This window comes from Carassius carassius, chromosome 16 (genome assembly GCF_963082965.1).
Source record: "Carassius carassius chromosome 16, fCarCar2.1, whole genome shotgun sequence".
Classification (NCBI taxonomy): Eukaryota; Metazoa; Chordata; class Actinopteri; order Cypriniformes; family Cyprinidae; genus Carassius; species Carassius carassius.
Genome location: NC_081770.1, coordinates 23102067 through 23118896, shown reverse-complemented (window position 1 = coordinate 23118896; position 16830 = coordinate 23102067). Strand labels below are relative to the sequence as shown.

The following is a 16830-nucleotide window of genomic DNA, read 5'->3' as shown; positions in this document are numbered from 1 at the left end:
GAAGATGCGCAAATCCACATTCATCATCAGCGTTTATTTGCGCAACTAGACAGTTAACAACGGCTCTGTGTAGTAACAGCGGCTCTATGTGAAATCACGCACCTGATGGAATTTACCGCTGATTAGAGAACTGGCTTTACTGACGAGATGCGCATTAACGATCGGCCGATCTCGATCGGTGCACCCCTAGTTGCTGTCTGTGCAGGTTTGCACACATTTTTCACATTTTGAGTTTTAATTTTTGCTTTATATTATAACATTATAATACTGTGATTATTTTTACTTATTTTTTGTTTATTTAAAGAAAAAGCCAAAACAATGTTGACATTTTATGCTTAATGCTATAGAAAAGCAATAAACAATTTTCAGGAAGAGTGGTTTCAGCTTGTTTATTATTATATAAAAATATGCATGGAGTTGCTTCAAACAGTTGCTTCAAACGATATAAAGCTATTCAAAACATCTTTCAGTGTAATTTGTTATAATCGTAATTAATAATCGCAATTACCATTTCAATTGAATAATTGACAATTATTACTTTTTTTCAGAACTGTGCAGCCTTGTCTTGCACTTAAATATTGGTTAAAACTGCACTTTTTATGTAGCTTGAACTTTATAATTGATAGTTTTTTTTGTACTGAATGAGATATACAAATATTGGTTAAAAAGTAACATTTTTATATAAAGTTTTTAAATGAATTTCTTTTTAGAAATGAATGTAATATTGCACAGACAATTTGTTTAAATATACATTTTATGTAGTTTGAACTTTAAATTTATACATTTCTTTAAATACTAAAATGTTGCACAAATATTGGTTAAATTGTACATTATGTAGCTTGAACGTTTTAATTTATGTTTTAGGGTTTAATTAAATGTTGCACATGAATATTTGTTAAACTAGTGAAATTTTTATGTAGATAGATTTTTGTTTTATTAATTATTTATTTATTTTTTTATATATATATTTTAAATGAACTCACACCAAAATATTGGGTAACACAGTTAATGTTTATTTAGGCTGTACTTAATATTGAATGAAGTATTGCAAACACAAATCTTTTTGCATGACCAAGGAGTTGAAATGGTTAATTGGCCTCAATCATTCAAACTTACAGAAAAACACGTTTCTTTCCTCGACTGAATTGTGATGTTGACGAACTGTCAGAGGCTGCAGAAGAAATCGTGTTATGATATGCGTCCGATTATTGCATCATGAATATACCAGAGAAATGAAGCATGATCAACATCTGTTGTTTTGGTTCTGAATGATACAGAGCATAACGGTAATAATGGATCGTGCGTTCAGTGATTGCTGGGATGCCACTGAAATGGTCGTCAAACTTTTAGTCACTCCATACGCTGAGAAGAAAGCGCCCAGGAGCTAGAGATGGAGGGATATTCAGGACTGTAGGCTCCTGTTAGCGTGATTGCAGCTGGTGGGCTTGACCTCTGGCTGCGGCAAATAAAAGGAATTTAGCCCTGAAGTGGAAGTTGTCACATCCCATTGTGGTCAGAGGTTAGCTGGGGAACTTTGTGGTCAGTGACATGGCTTAGTTCTCATTAGGCCACGTGAGATGGGGTCTGCCGCACGTAGGGTCACGGGTACGGCCAAGGGTCTGCAGGCCATAACTCACAGCAGAATTATACAAGAAAACATTTGTTCATCCTCAAATTAATCTTGATTAGTAACCTAGCTTTTTATTTATTACTTTTCCCAGTATTGACTTAAGCATTGGAAATATAAAATATTGTCTTTATTTAGAATTATTATTATTAATTTTTATTTTATTGTATATATTTATTTTTTTTACATTTCAGTATTAAATGCAGTATCACAGTTATCGGGTAAAATAGTATGTTTTTATTTTGATATTATTTTACTGAATGACAAATCGCTCCAATATTGGGTAAACTGTAATTATTTTGTTCAAATGTAACTTTTATTTACTTTGTTTTGAATTAAATATCACACATTTTTATTTAGATTTAACCTTTTAATTATATTTTTTTTAGGGCTGTGTTTTGACACCGATTTCATGATTCGATTCGATTTGATTCTCATTCACAAGCTTGCGTTTCAATTCGCTTACCAATTCGATTTGATAGGTTTCCATATCGATTATTTTGGATACATATCCAAATATAATTTGTTTTCAAAAACATTTTAAAATTCAGTATTCAATGTAATATTGTGCACAAGCATTGGATTAAACATATTTACATTTATAGGCTACATATTTAGATTGAACTTTTTAACTACTGTATTTTCCGGACTATAAGTCGCACTTTTTTCATAGTTTGGCTGGTCCTGCGACTTATAGTCAGGTGCGACTTATCAAAATTTAATTTGACATGAAGCGAGAGAAATGAACCAAGAGAAATGAACTAACAGAAAACATTACCGTCTCCAGCCGCGAGAGGGCGCTCTATACTACCAGAGATGCTGCTCAGTGCTCCTGTAGTCTACACTGAGCAGCATATAGTGCCCTCTCGCGGCTGGAGACGGTAATGTTTTCTCTTGGTTCTTGGTTCTAAATAAATGTGACTTATAGTCCGGTGCAACTTATATATGTTTTTTTCCTGGTCATGACGTATTTTTGGACTGATGCGGCTTATACTCAGGTGCGACTTATAGTCCGAAAAATACGGTAATAGCCTTTTTTAAAGTGTTTTTAAATGGTTCGATTTTGAATGATGTGCACAAATCAAACATAATTCTTGGTAGTTTGGGTCTTTTAATTGATATTTGTAACGTTGAATGAAATTGCACATATGTTTTGGAAAATTGTTATTTCTTATTTACTTTTTTTATTTACTTAGGGTTCAAAGAAATTTAAGTATGCTTATCAGCTTTTTTTTTTTTTTTTTTTTTTCACTGAACTCACTGCAGTGCATTCTGGGAAGAGTACATGCATCGCTTCCTTAGAATTGGGTCTAGATGAGATCTCATTGAGTATCACCTTCTAGATCAGAGCTTTTGTGTTTCACTGAAAATACCTTTTTTTTTTTTTATTCTGTTCATGGTGACACTTTTTTTTTTTTTTTAACTAACAAGACGCTGTCAAAGCAGGTGCCTGCAGGTGCGTGCGAATCTAGCTGAGATCTATCAGATTAACATCTTTTATGCTGTGCTTTCTTCAGAAGTCAATCAGGAAGGAACATTGATTTACTTGACAACTCATTGACTCTGTTTTTGTCAGTGCATTGCGTTCAGTTAAGTGAAGGATATCAAATGGTTTTTGTAATGTACGTTTGAGAAGCTTTTGTGGCTCTGCAGTTTGTCTATGGGCTGTTCTTGACTTTGGCGCAGCCAAATCAACCAGTTTGACCAGATGTAAGGTTGTCAAGTTAAAGACACAATGATTGTTTATTGTAGAGTGAAACTGTATATTTGCTGTACGTCTTGGTGTTAAGAAGTGCTGTTTATCATGTATTGTCTGTTACTCGGCTCAGTGACTTGATTAATGTGTTTGTGTCACTGAATGGAAATCTGGTATGTTCTTTCATAATTCACCTTCAAATCAGGTTTATGCTCTTAAAAGCTCATAGAAGGAAAAAACAAACAACAACAACAACAACAACAAAACTTCCTGTCGGCCTCAAATGTGGCAGGTGTTTTTTTTTTTCATGTTAAACATCATATAGGCCATCTATTGATGTTTCCTGACACTTCACCACTCACTTTTTCCACTAGTGCCGCCAAAAGTTATCAGATATTGTACATAAAATTTAAACTAAATACAGCCCTTGTATCTACAGTTAAAAATACATTTGTAGATATATATTAAAATACATAGCCAACTATGTTTACTTGTTTTTAATTTATATTGTTTTATTTTAGTATATATTTAGCGTCATTGATATACTGTTACAATTTTTGTGAATCGTTTTTGTTGAAATTAGATTTTATAATTTCTGTTTTCACTTTGTTGTTTGTGTAGTATAATTTGATTATTTTTATTTTTTAATATTATTGTACAGTTTTATTTTTATTTATCTGCTTTAGTTTTATTATTAATTATTTAAATACTTAAACTGAAAACTAAAAATTAAAAATATAAAAATTTATTTTAAAATTTATTTCAGGTGTTTATATATATATATATATATATATATATATATATATATATATATATATATATATATACACACACACACACACACACACACACACACACACACACACACACACATACATAACATCATTAACTATAAGCGATCTAAATATTTTTAAAGCATTTGGAGGAACAGTTTATTCCACACCCTATGTTATTCAAATCGTTCATCTTTGCGCAGACAAACGGACTAGTCAAGTTACATCTAATGGATTATTTGCATCACTTTAGGACTCCCTTCACCGCGCTCAAGCTCTGCACATCAAACAGCATTCGGGGAGATGCTGCGCCCCTGCAGGGTAATTAACTGTTCCCTCTCAGACCCTCCACTATAAAGCACCTGCAGGCTTGACAGCACACTCACAAAAGCCCGAGCCCAGAACTGATTCATCAAACTGGCTCTCGAGAAGACACACACAATAGGCAGTAGGCTGAGGTGGCCCGGGTCTATTGCTGCCCTGCCAGCTCCTCTGAGCCCCGTCCTTTTGACTCAAGGACACGTAAAGTGGATCATTACACCTGCACACACTCCAGCCTCCTACGCCGTGCCGAATGTTTGTGTGTGTGATGATTGAAGGAACCCGACTTGGATGAGATACAAACACATGCACACCGTGACTACAGCGCGTTTCCGACCCCAGAGCAGAGAGGTGGGGCATCTGTAGTGCTCTCAAAAGTGCGCTCCTCTGAGACCTGCCGTAAAATAGAGTCAGGTATTAAAGGCAAAGGCCTGTGCACTACTTTGTGTGTGGGTATAAATCAAAGCCGGCCCTCACATGCAGAAGCCATTTGTGCTGTGCTATTTACTTCTGCTGAGAAATAATCATTACCCTATAAAATGTGGAAGTGAAAAATGTAAAGGAGGCCTATAAATAGGCACCGAGCAGGAATATGGATGGCCGGGCCAGACTCCCACAAGACTACAAGACTGGGTTCCGTAAAGAAATGCAATGGTTGCAGGCTAAATGAAAACCACCTTTTAGATGAAGCAGTGGGGTTCGGCATTTTTACGTTTGCAGAATATTATACAATTAGGTTGCGTTTGTTATTTTACATAAAGCTACTAGAGATGTTATTGAGATTAATGCAATTCTTAGTAATATTTGCACATTAATGCAGGAGTGTAAATGAGCATATGGTGCAGCATATGCATTTGTGTAAAGCTCAATTAATACTGACATTGATTAAATCCTACATAGTTATATATAATTAAATAACATGTATATGATGTGGACCCGTAAGAAATTACCTAGCAACCACCAAGAACACCCTAGAAACCACGAAGATGTGGGATTAAAAACCAGTTAACAAGACCACAGCATCATGACATTTATTTCCGAATTGATTCAATATTGATGTTTTTTTTCCCCCATATGGCTTAAAATTTGGAATGTGGTAGTTACATGTAACAAATGTAAAACAAATTTATTCTTACTTGACAGTAGGGCTGAAACAATTCCTCGAGTAACTTGATTACAAAAAATGATCGAGGCAAATTCCCCTGCCTCGAAGCCTCTTTTAATTTATTTTAAATCTCACGTCAGTTTCTTTCGCAATGATTTTTTTAATGTGACACAACGCGTTTACGTCACCCACAAAGCGGAAGGAGACACAAGCGCTGCGTCCGAAGTCGCATACTGCAAGGAGTCAGCAGTGTTTTAATTTGAGGGCGCGGGCAAACGTAAAGAAAACGTTGTGGTGTGTGTCCATTGCAAAATAGAGCTGGCATACCACAACTAGGGCCCTATGATTTCCGCGATGCAGAAAACGCGGAGGGAATTGTGGAATCCAGTCATAAAAACGGAAATTAAAAATTAAACGCGGAATTGCACAGAATTTGCCAAATTTTGAATGAATTAATCAAAAATAGGTCATTGCACTAACATCAAATCACGATATGGACTAATATCTGTAAATATTAAGCTGGAACAGTCTATTTAAATATGAATCCTGCATGTTCTGCGTGTTTGTGTTAATGAATGGAGCAGAAGCGCATCTTCCTTTATTAACACACACTGAAGCGCACGTGACGCTCGCGGTAATTTCAGCGTCTGCTGTCTCACTAAATAAGAGGTGAACACATGAACAACATCTCCAGAACTGCTCTGACAGTCACTTCATGAGCATTTGACCAAAACTAGCGTCACATCACATACACAGAACTGTAAAGGTACGTCAACCCGTCAAAATAAAAGTCCGGTTAAAGAATATTTTTCAGCAGAATGTACATAGCCTACCACTAAAAAAAAAAATCAAACATTATAATTTTTTTTAAGGTTTAATCACACAACATTTCTTCCATGTTTTATTTTTAATAGTAAATCCCCTTTGTTTACCAAAAAGTTAAGTTAATTTTCAATAATTAAAAGATAAATTAAATTAATGTTGTATGTGTTTAATGTGCATCTCAGAAAATGCTTTATTTAAAACTCCAACTGAATGGCACTTAAATGCACTTAATTCATCTGTCAACTTTATTGTCATTGTTCACAGTACAAGTACAGGCAAAGAAACAATGGGTAATAATTAAATGTTTATTTTTGATGTATGCATTGCATTCTATGCATTTAAAAAATAAAAACATTTATTTTCTAAAAATAGTATAAAAAAATATAAAAAAGGAAACTTAGTTGTTCATTTTAAGAGACCTGCGACGGTCACGGAGGGACCGCGCGTTCAACATGGACGTTTATACGCACAAACACACACCAAGAGACTGTTTGGTGATACAAGAGTTTATTGTAATTATTGATCAGAGAGTGAATAAAATACCTGCAAACCTCAGGCCACACTCTCCACTGCAGAAACAAACACAGACTACCTTCCGTTACAAAGACATTCACATTTATACTGTTCCCTTAAATATACAGTCTGAAAAAAACATATTGGCATGATGTTCTACTTAATAAATCTACATTGATATTATTAATTCGTTCACATTAAACGGGAAATAACAGCAGCAACTCGGCCACGTTGCCCCTGAAACCCCCACGCTCAATTAATACATGGTAGATTCCCACCCTAAGCGGAACCAATAATTCCTGCCATTGTTTCTTACCAGGACTCTAAAAATCACAGGACAAATGCTACACGGGAACAATAAACATAGTTTACAGGTATTTCATTCACTCTCTGATCAATAATTACAATAAACTCTTGTATCACCAAACAGTCTCGGTGTGTGTTTGTGCGTATGTGTGTGTATTAAAATCCACGTTGAACATGCGGTCACTCCGGTGACCGTCACAAGACCCAGGAGTCTTATTTTCTCTTGCATAATTAATATTGCACTTTAATTAAGCAAAACACATTTTATCCGATTACTCGATTAATCGATGGAATTTTTGGTAGAATACTCGATTACTGAAATATTTGATAGCTACAGTCCTACTTGACAGTCAGCTAGGGATGGGACGATAACCGGTTTTATTGATAACCGTGATAAAATGTGCTGAAGGTTAGTAATATCGTTTAAAAATGAATTATCATTAAAACCGTGTTTGATTATCGCGGTTTTAATAACTCACTATTCAATCATGTCCAGCCAGCAACAGTCTGACGCAAGCGCAGCGCACAATGTTTTTTTGTTTTTTTTCGAGAAGGAATGGCGAAAGTCAGTGACTTTTCTATGCTTTTCTATGCTTCTACCCTTTCATTGTAAGGAAGGAAATGCCACAGAATTTAATCTTTCTTTAAATTAAGTGCATAGAGTTGCTTGTTTTATTAGTTGTTTGTTGATTATTAAATATACTTGCTGAAATGTTTTCAGTGTGAGCATCAACTATTTTTGAACACTTTCATCTCGTTTCAACAAAACCGTGATAATATTGATAATCGTGATAATTTTAGTCACTATAATCGTGATATTAAATTTTCATACCGTCCCATCCCTACAGTCAGCATGTTGAAACTGCTCGAGTCATCATTTTCTTTTCGGAAAGCAATCTGCGTAATTATTCACGATTCTGTGCCGTTTTGTTGTATAAATAGCTCGAGTAGTGCATTCACACTGATAATTTATAATAGAGAAAGTGCACTTTAAATACCTTGATGATGTACTTAACCCAAAAATAAATGTTGCTTTCTTAGACACTACACGCACTCAACAGTTTCATAAATGATAAAATAACCTTATATAATTCATACACTACACAGAATGCGCTTCCACAACGAGGAGCGAGCATTTGCATGCGCATGGTTGACATATTACTTAATATTTCTGTTGCGCCAAAACAAAATATATTGTGTCCAGCGGGAATTTTATTTAAAATTTTTTACCCAGTCATTTATAAATAACACATTTCAGAGCTGTAACAACAATACTGTGATACCGTTAAATTTTTGCTTAAGGTTATCATACCGTCAAAATCTCATACTGGCCCATGCCTATTACCCATTTTGACTTATATATTCATATATTCATTAATTAATGTTTCGGTTTCTGTTTCACAGTGTCAGGGTTTCCCACACATTGATTTATTTGTGGCGGGTCGCCATAATAGCAAAACTGACCGCCACAAATAGATTTTCCAAAAGACTTTGACTTCATTGAATAAACATGAGCACTGCACGTTTCAAAATCAAAAACCGGTGTGTTTTTATATCACTGTATTTCAGAAGGAAACCGACCTCTGTTTAGAAAATTTTCCATTTAATTTTCATTTAGTCTTTCATGTAATGCTCGATAAGGCAGCGTTTGTGAGCTCAGCACTGCTTTACAGCCATTACCGGAGAAATCTCTATGTCTCCCGCTCTTAAAGCACCTCCTGCTGGCAGAAAATGAATTTGCATAAATATGTATACATGGCGGCGGGAGAGTGCCGCCGAGTGTAAAGCTGTGGGAAGCACTGCATAATGTTATGTATCTTAATTGTGCAGTCAAATAATAGATCAAAAGTGCGAAAAACAGCATCATTAAATAGCTGGAGAATCTATAGGACTGTATCCTGAAACTTAAAACATGTCTCAGGCTCCTTCATGGCAACTTTCACTTCAAGGCTCATGTTTCTTTTCAGCGCTGATTAAAATAAATGTGCAAATGTCGGTCCTTTTTAATTTCAGACTACTCCACCATTAATGATCAGATGGTTTTAGCTTCACTGTCATAAAAAAAGGTTTCTTATAATCATGGCCACTGCTTTAACTGTATTCAGAGGCTCAAAGCGGCCTTTCATGTGTCGTTCGTATCACGCTCTTCTACTGTTGGCGTTCTTTTCCTTCTTACACTCTTGGATCGGTCTGCATATGATCTGGTCCATGTGAACACCTATGAGCAAAGGCTAATTTACGTCCAGAGCCAGATAACATCCAGGCTCCTTGATCCACAAAAGATCCTCCTCCCTTTTTTGTTACGGCTTTCCTTTTTCACACATGAAGAAAGAAGCAGCCAAGAATCTGGGAATAAAAGACATATAGGGCAGCCTGCCATCACATTCATCACATTAAGTTGCCCTGTTGTGCTTGCTAGGCTACAGATCGGTACGGTTATGTCTTCTTTTATCATTTTAGACACAGGAGCACAGGGTGAATCTGTTCTTTGATTAACTTTTGCTGCTTTTAAGAATGCAAAAGTCTGCAGTCCATGCATGCTTATTAGAAGTTTGATATGAAACCACTGCAGCCTCCAGGAGTTGATGCCTTGTAAAATTGCCAATTAGCCTACTCTTAATTTCCACATAACTGAAGGCAACATTGGTTCATAATGGACACCCACTCACAATTAAGACGTCTATCACTTCAAGATAGGAATATGAGTTAGTCAATCAATAGTAAGCAACATATTTAATGAGGGAAAATCTCATAATGTGAAGATTAGTAATGGAAAAATGCAAAATTTGAAGATAAAATTGATCATTTCTAGCCGTATAACTGTTGCAATGCCAGCAAGGTTCCTCATGTGTTGTTGTAAGCCTTTTTGATGAATTATTTTTATGGAACAATATGGGAAGTGATGAAAGGAGTGATTGTTGGGCTCTATGTAATGCTTTTTATTTGTCAGAATGTTTCACCTTTTTACTTTTTTTAATTCAGTTTTAATAGTTTTTATTTTACATTTTTTTTAAGATTTATTTTTGGCATTTTCACCTTTATTATGATAAGACCTATCCGAGCTGACTGGAAGCAAAATGGGAGAGATGGGGGTGAGGGGACGATCGGAAAAGGTCCTTGAGTTGGGATTTGAACTCGGGACGCCTGTAGCGCAACGGCGCTAAATATTAATGAGCTGCGCGAGTTTTGAATGGAATTAAAATTATGAAATGCATACAATTTAGCAACAGTTTATTAAAGTTTAACAAAAGTGACATTGTTGGGGCCTTATGAAATCCATTTCATTTTTCCCAGATTTCATGTTTTCTGAATTAATTGTGAAAAATCAAAAAGTATTTCTAATAAAACAAATTCATTGTTTATTTAAATTTGTGCAACAGTACGGCTCTATGAAATAATTGTTTTTTCTTTGTCAAAAATTCAGTTTAATTTTGATTTATTTATTATTAAAAACAGCTAGAGTTAATCTCGCAGCTAGAGATGAAGTTCATGAGAAATTATGTAGCATTCTGCATTAACTTTCAATTTTATGACCGGATACTTCAGTTCTACATCACAGGAAATCCATGGGCCTAAGATTGTGAATATTCCAATGCTGGACTGGAACTTAAATTTCCAGCGTGAGCACCATGTATCTGCAAGTATAGAACATCTAACCACCAAGCCACAGTTATAACCTTTTTTTATTCTAGATGTAAAAAAATTGGGTGTTCAAAAATATGAATGCCACTGAATATGGAGCAGGTGATGAAACATCGGAAACTTTGACATTTTTCAATGCGACTATGCAGCAAAGCTGCCTCTTGAGTTGTTAGTCAGCTCCCAAGCCTCTATTTCAAGTAGGTTGCCTACTGTCATCATGGCACGTAATGACCCTTTTGTCATGCTAAGCTATGTATAGCTACTTAGTCATTGCCGCGGCCCCTTTTCAGTATGTTAATTTTATAAGCACACAGCTGTGAACCACGTGTTACTCGCAGATGCTGTAAATAGCCGATGGAAAAAGTGCAGATGAATGTTTCTCTAGACCGTTGGGTGTTGTTGGCATGTGTTTTTGCGTGCGTGTGTGTATACTGTTGTCTCCAGAGGATGCAGCTCCTGTAATCATTCTTGTTTGGGTGCTTGTGTGCTGATATCATGTGGCATGTTTAATTGATTCTGTTAATGAGGGTGTTGGATGGATGCCCTGAAGTCATTTTGACACAGAATAGGTCAATCAAAGAAGCCATGCTGCCAGTCTCATTCTGAACTGCTTGAAACTCGAGTAGAACTGACCAACATGGCAACCCATCTCGTGCTGCCACTGGCAAATGACAGAAAGACTCTCTACCAAGGGGTCAAAATTAACTTTTTGACACACCTGCTGGTGCAGAGTGATTTATGGGCCATGGAACTTGAACTTTACTTTATAATAATGTGTTATATAAAAATAGTTTATTTCAGATATTTTATTATTCATTTTTTAATATATAAAACATTTATTATTATTATTATTATAAATGAATAAATTCTACTGTTAAATTGTATTGTCTGTATTATATTTGGTGAATCTCTCAATACTTTATTTTAAATAAATCTGCTTAATACTAAAGACTCAACAGTATTTTGGTATGCATCTGATTACATGCAGGTGAATTTATGCAAAGCACATGTGCTGCTACTTCGTTTGATCTGCATTAAAGAGCACCAAATTGGTATTTATTGCTTGAATTTTTGAATTAAATGGACAGAATTTGAAGTCTGAGACTGTTTCACATGATTTCACGTGCTGAACGTGAAGTGACTTACAGAGTGTTCATGAAAAAATTTGAAATGTGAACAAAAATCCAACTAATTATATGTGTTGTTATAATTAAATAAATAAACAAATAAAAATTAAGGGTAATAATAGATTATGATGGAATTTTTAAGACCATGTCTGTCAAAATGACTAATGCAACCTCTGATATATATACATATGTATGTGTGTGTGTGTGTGTGTAATACTTAAGAAAAAATAAAATAAAATATTTATAAATAGAGTGAGAGAGAAATTTAATGTTTGGTCTTTAATTTTTTTTTTTTACTAATCATTCAATTTATTCATTTGACTTGTATCATCATTAAAATTCAAACACAATTCTATTCTATTCTATTTCATTAATTCTATTTCAGATATAATTTTCAGATATAATTATTATTATTATTTTTTTAAATATCACGATTTTATCACAATTCTATGTCATGTTGGTTTTACTATTTTGCAAGTTGTCTCATCATTTACAGCCAGACTAATTTCCCCATTATAAATACTTTCATGGTAACAAAAAAAAAGAAAAAAGAATGGCATATTTGTAGGCCAAAGAGGGCGATGATTAAAAAAAAGAAAATTAAAAAAAAAAAAACTTATTTTTTTAATAACACAGATAAAAGAATGACAAAGATAAACAAGATACAAATAAAACAAACAGTGCTTAATTTTCAGATACAGTAGGTGTATTAACAGGAGCATTCAAGAAATTGAAGGAACATATATAAAAATAAAATTCTATATGAACGGATTCCAAAGCAACTTTACTACATTTCTTCAGTCAAGAGCAGTGAGTGAATTCTCTTTGTGTTTTGCTGAACTTCGTTCACCCAAAAATACAAATTCTGTGTTTTTTTTTTTTTTATACCACCATTTACTCACTCAAAAGTGGTTATAAACCTGAATGAGTATCTTTCTTTTCTGAAAATAAACGCTTATTTTGAGGAACGTGGAAAACCAAACAGTTGCTGGTCCACATCGACTTCCAGAGTATTTTTTGCTACTAACAAATTCAATGTGGACCAGCAATGTGTTTGGTTACCCACATTTTCCAAATGTCTTCTTTTGTGTTCAGCACAAGAAGTAAATACAAGTTTGGGACAACACGACAGTCAGTAAATAATGACAGAAATTACATTTTAGGGTGATCTATTCCTTTTACAGTATTATGCATGTTTAATAGGCCTACTGTCCCTTTAAGACCTGCACGCATCTAATATACAGGCACATATACTTTTTTCTCTCAACTGTTTACTTTCATTTTAGCTTGAGTCTACATGTACATAAACCTTGTGTGTTTTGACAGTATAAGCGCATAAGATAACTTAGTTCAATAATCAGGCGCTGTTTGACAGGCTTTAGAGTAGGGCTGCACGATATTGGGAAAAAATGACATTGCGATATTTTATTTTTATGCGATATATATTGCGATATGAAATATAATCTATTTTTTTCTTTCAAACAAAAATGGGGTGAGCACACGTACATTCTCATTTTAAATGATTAAACATCGACACCATCGTGTCAAGTGATTAATATGCGCAAGGGAGAGAGAGCAAGACAGCGCTCGTGATGTTTGAAGACTGTGAGCGTGCGGCCGGGCTCTCTCGCTCTCTCTCAGTCTCTCTCTCGCGCTCTCACTCTCTCTCGCGCGCGCGCACTCTCTTTCTCTCTCACTCTTGCGCTCGCGCTCTCTCTCTCTGCCCTGTTAAACTGACAGGACTTAAAAACTATGATGGTTAAGCTGTGCAATTAATCCACGAATCACATTCGTCAAGGGCCGGGGAGCAGCTGGCCCGTACAGTTAATGAATAAAGGATCAACTACGACAGCCTACATCCAACATCCTGCGGTGTGACTATCGTGGATTCGTACATCGCAATATCGATGCTTAAGCGACACATCATGCAGCCCTACTTTAGAGAGTGTACTTCGGGTGTAAACGATGCTCAGAAAAAGCACAGGTCAGACCAGCGCGCAAATTAAACATTTAAAAGCACATGCAAATAATGAGTTAACACTGCTGTGAATGCACGTGGTGTTGTACAGTATATGATGAAGGCGCCAGAACTGCAGCTGATAGAATGTGCGCTGCATCATGATACTACAATATTTCTTCAAAAGCAGATCGTGGAGACATTTTTATTATCCACAATCAAAAGTCGTCATATCGCACACCCCTAATTGTAAAATGAATAAGAAATGATTAAAGTCATTATTCATAAATAAGATCAATATTAAATACTTATTAATGCAAAACTCTATTCTAAATTCTGAAATTGATTTTGGCATCACAGCATTTAAGTGTATAGGTTTTTTTCATTTATTTTTTTACATTTTATTATACATTGTTTGCTTTAAAATATCACATTTCTTTACAAACAACATTTCATACTCGCTTTAAAAATCAATAGCGTGTTTGAAATTAGATTCGCCACTCTGATTCACGTAAAGGCGTAAAATTAAGTTGGTATTTTAATCATAATAGTGAGATGACAGCGGCATTGTATATCGCCAACAGCAGCGTCCATTGACTGTTGTCTCAAACTGCTAATTAGTCCCCAGAATTATTCACCTCAGTCGCATTTTGAAGTTTTGTAAAATTAAGAACAAAGAGCGGGTTTCCTAACTATGCTTTTTGGAAGATCGGGTGTGTTTCATTAATTTAAAAACTTACTCTTCCAATACTAATTACATAGTTGTAGAGAGGTTGTTTAAATGTGTGGCTTCTTCCCCAGAGAAAATGCATCACGCAGGCAGTTTCCACAATCCTTAATGTGGAGATATATTTAGTTAAACTGCAAAAATGGCAAACAGAAACAAATTTTCGGCGGCAATAAACCCTGTCCTGCTCGCACTGCCACTCAAACCTCAGACGTGGTTTTGGTGCTTAATTAGTGTTATTAACCTTCAACAAACCGGGCTGATATTATTTTGCCATGGTGACAGCTTCAGCTCCGTTTCCCCGTTCACCGGCATGAGGTATTTTAATTGGCTCGAGCTCCTCGATCCACTCAGCCCTGACAACGCGCCGAGACGGACGTTCACTGCAGTGAGCGACATGTAAATGGCCTATGAAAGGAGTGTTTCTTTTCTTTTTTTTTTCTTTTTTTTTACCCTCACTCATATTCCCTCAGTATAGTGAGGACACAGCAAGCTCACCCGATCTGTGCGCCACAGTGAAGTGACAACCGAGCAATCATTAAAAATTTTGATGGCTGCGGCACGCACAGGGCCATCTCCCGGCTTGATGTAAAGAAAAGTACGCAGCCGTCTTTTGTATTTGCTCTCTGTCACCGACGAAAGCTCAGGCCTAATTTATTCCTTCTCATCGTCAGCTCTGCATTGACAACACATCTTCGCTGTTTCTTAGGTGCGCATATGCTTTATTGTGCCCACATTAATGTCTCTGTAGGCTTTCCAGGAGCACTAGACTGATACTAGGTGCTTTATGGGCGGCGGTTATTGAAGGCGTTTGTGTGTTTGTTTGTTTTTAAAGTAATGAAGGAATCTTTGGGTTGATATTTGTGGTTAAGAGACTTTTTTTTTTCTTTAATTTAATAGCCAAAAAGAAAAGAAAAAAGATATCTAGAAAGCAGGATGACATATATAATACTTTTTAATGATACCGAATAAGACATGCACATTTTCTGAATTAAATTTGAATTTATTATAAATTAATCCAAAAAACTGGTTCGATTTCGATTCTGGCATCCAACGATTATGAAAATACAATAATCGAGATAAAACTATTATCATGCCCCATTCCGCCCACTTTTGCAGCGCTGTGCTTTCGTTCCTCCGTGCAAATCAGTAAAATCATGTAACGTGAAGTTTGCAAAAAAGGATAAGTACTGTAGCTTGATTTATCGAAGTATGTTTATTCGTGTTTTTAAAAGCTTGAAAGAGAATTTGCGCTGCTCCTCAGGATGAGATAGAGAACGTATTAATACAATATGAATGCAAATAGCACTGGGTTTACTTTTTGGTTGCTGTTGATTCTTTTAAAAGCACAAAGTTTCAGTTTGAGCACTTAAGCATTTTACAAAACCTGGCTTCATTCTTCATTTATAATCTGACTTAATTCTTCAAAATATTTGCCAGAATAACATTTAGAGAAATGATTCACAAAAAAATCTAAATTCTGTCATCATTTACTCGCCCTCAAATTGTTCCAAGCCTGAGTTTCTTTCTTCCGCTGAACACAAAAGAAGATATTTTGAATAATGTTGGGAACCAAACAGTAGATGATAGCCACTACCTTCCATAGCATGGACAGAAATATCCTGGAAGTCAATGGCTGACCTTCAATGAAAAAAAAAAACATATATATATTATAAAGCCCTATCAAACCATTCTTAATGGCCAAATATTGGCAGATATCTCAATATATCACTAACTGACTAATTTTGAGATCGTATAGCTGATTATAATGTTTAGTTTCGGTGGGGGTACTTGTACTGCTCCTGCTGTGGTACATTTTGTTTTTAACTTTAATTGTGTGTCTTTAGCATTCTGACCACACTATATTTGGTTACACATATCCAATGTTTTTTTTTTTTCGACAATAATTTGCTTTGGTGCCCGACGAATGGGCTACAAGTTTTACCAATTGAGTTTTACTATTCAATTTGAAGGGTCTCCAGTGCCGTGGCTCTTTGACAGGTCTCATTAACACAATGGGTATCGTGTTCTCAGCGGATCGGGTTCCTCGGGCGAGGTGACGCGCCGACTGTTTCCACAGCAGTGTGTGATTGTCAGGAGCACTGCTTCAGACCCTAATTCTATTACCAGATTCACACGTCTACGTTCACTGGAGATTATTACAAGGGGAGGTTTGCTCCTGTGGCCGTGCCGGCAATGGTCGATGTATCT

General features: G+C 35.6%; 1 protein-coding gene across 1 annotated transcript in view; it reads left to right on the top strand.

The window, feature by feature from the left end:
- Nucleotides 1–16830, top strand: part of LOC132159942 (serine/threonine-protein kinase Nek7-like) — a 70757-nt gene that overhangs the window by 6024 nt on the left and 47903 nt on the right. The gene's annotated exons all lie outside the window — the stretch shown is intronic.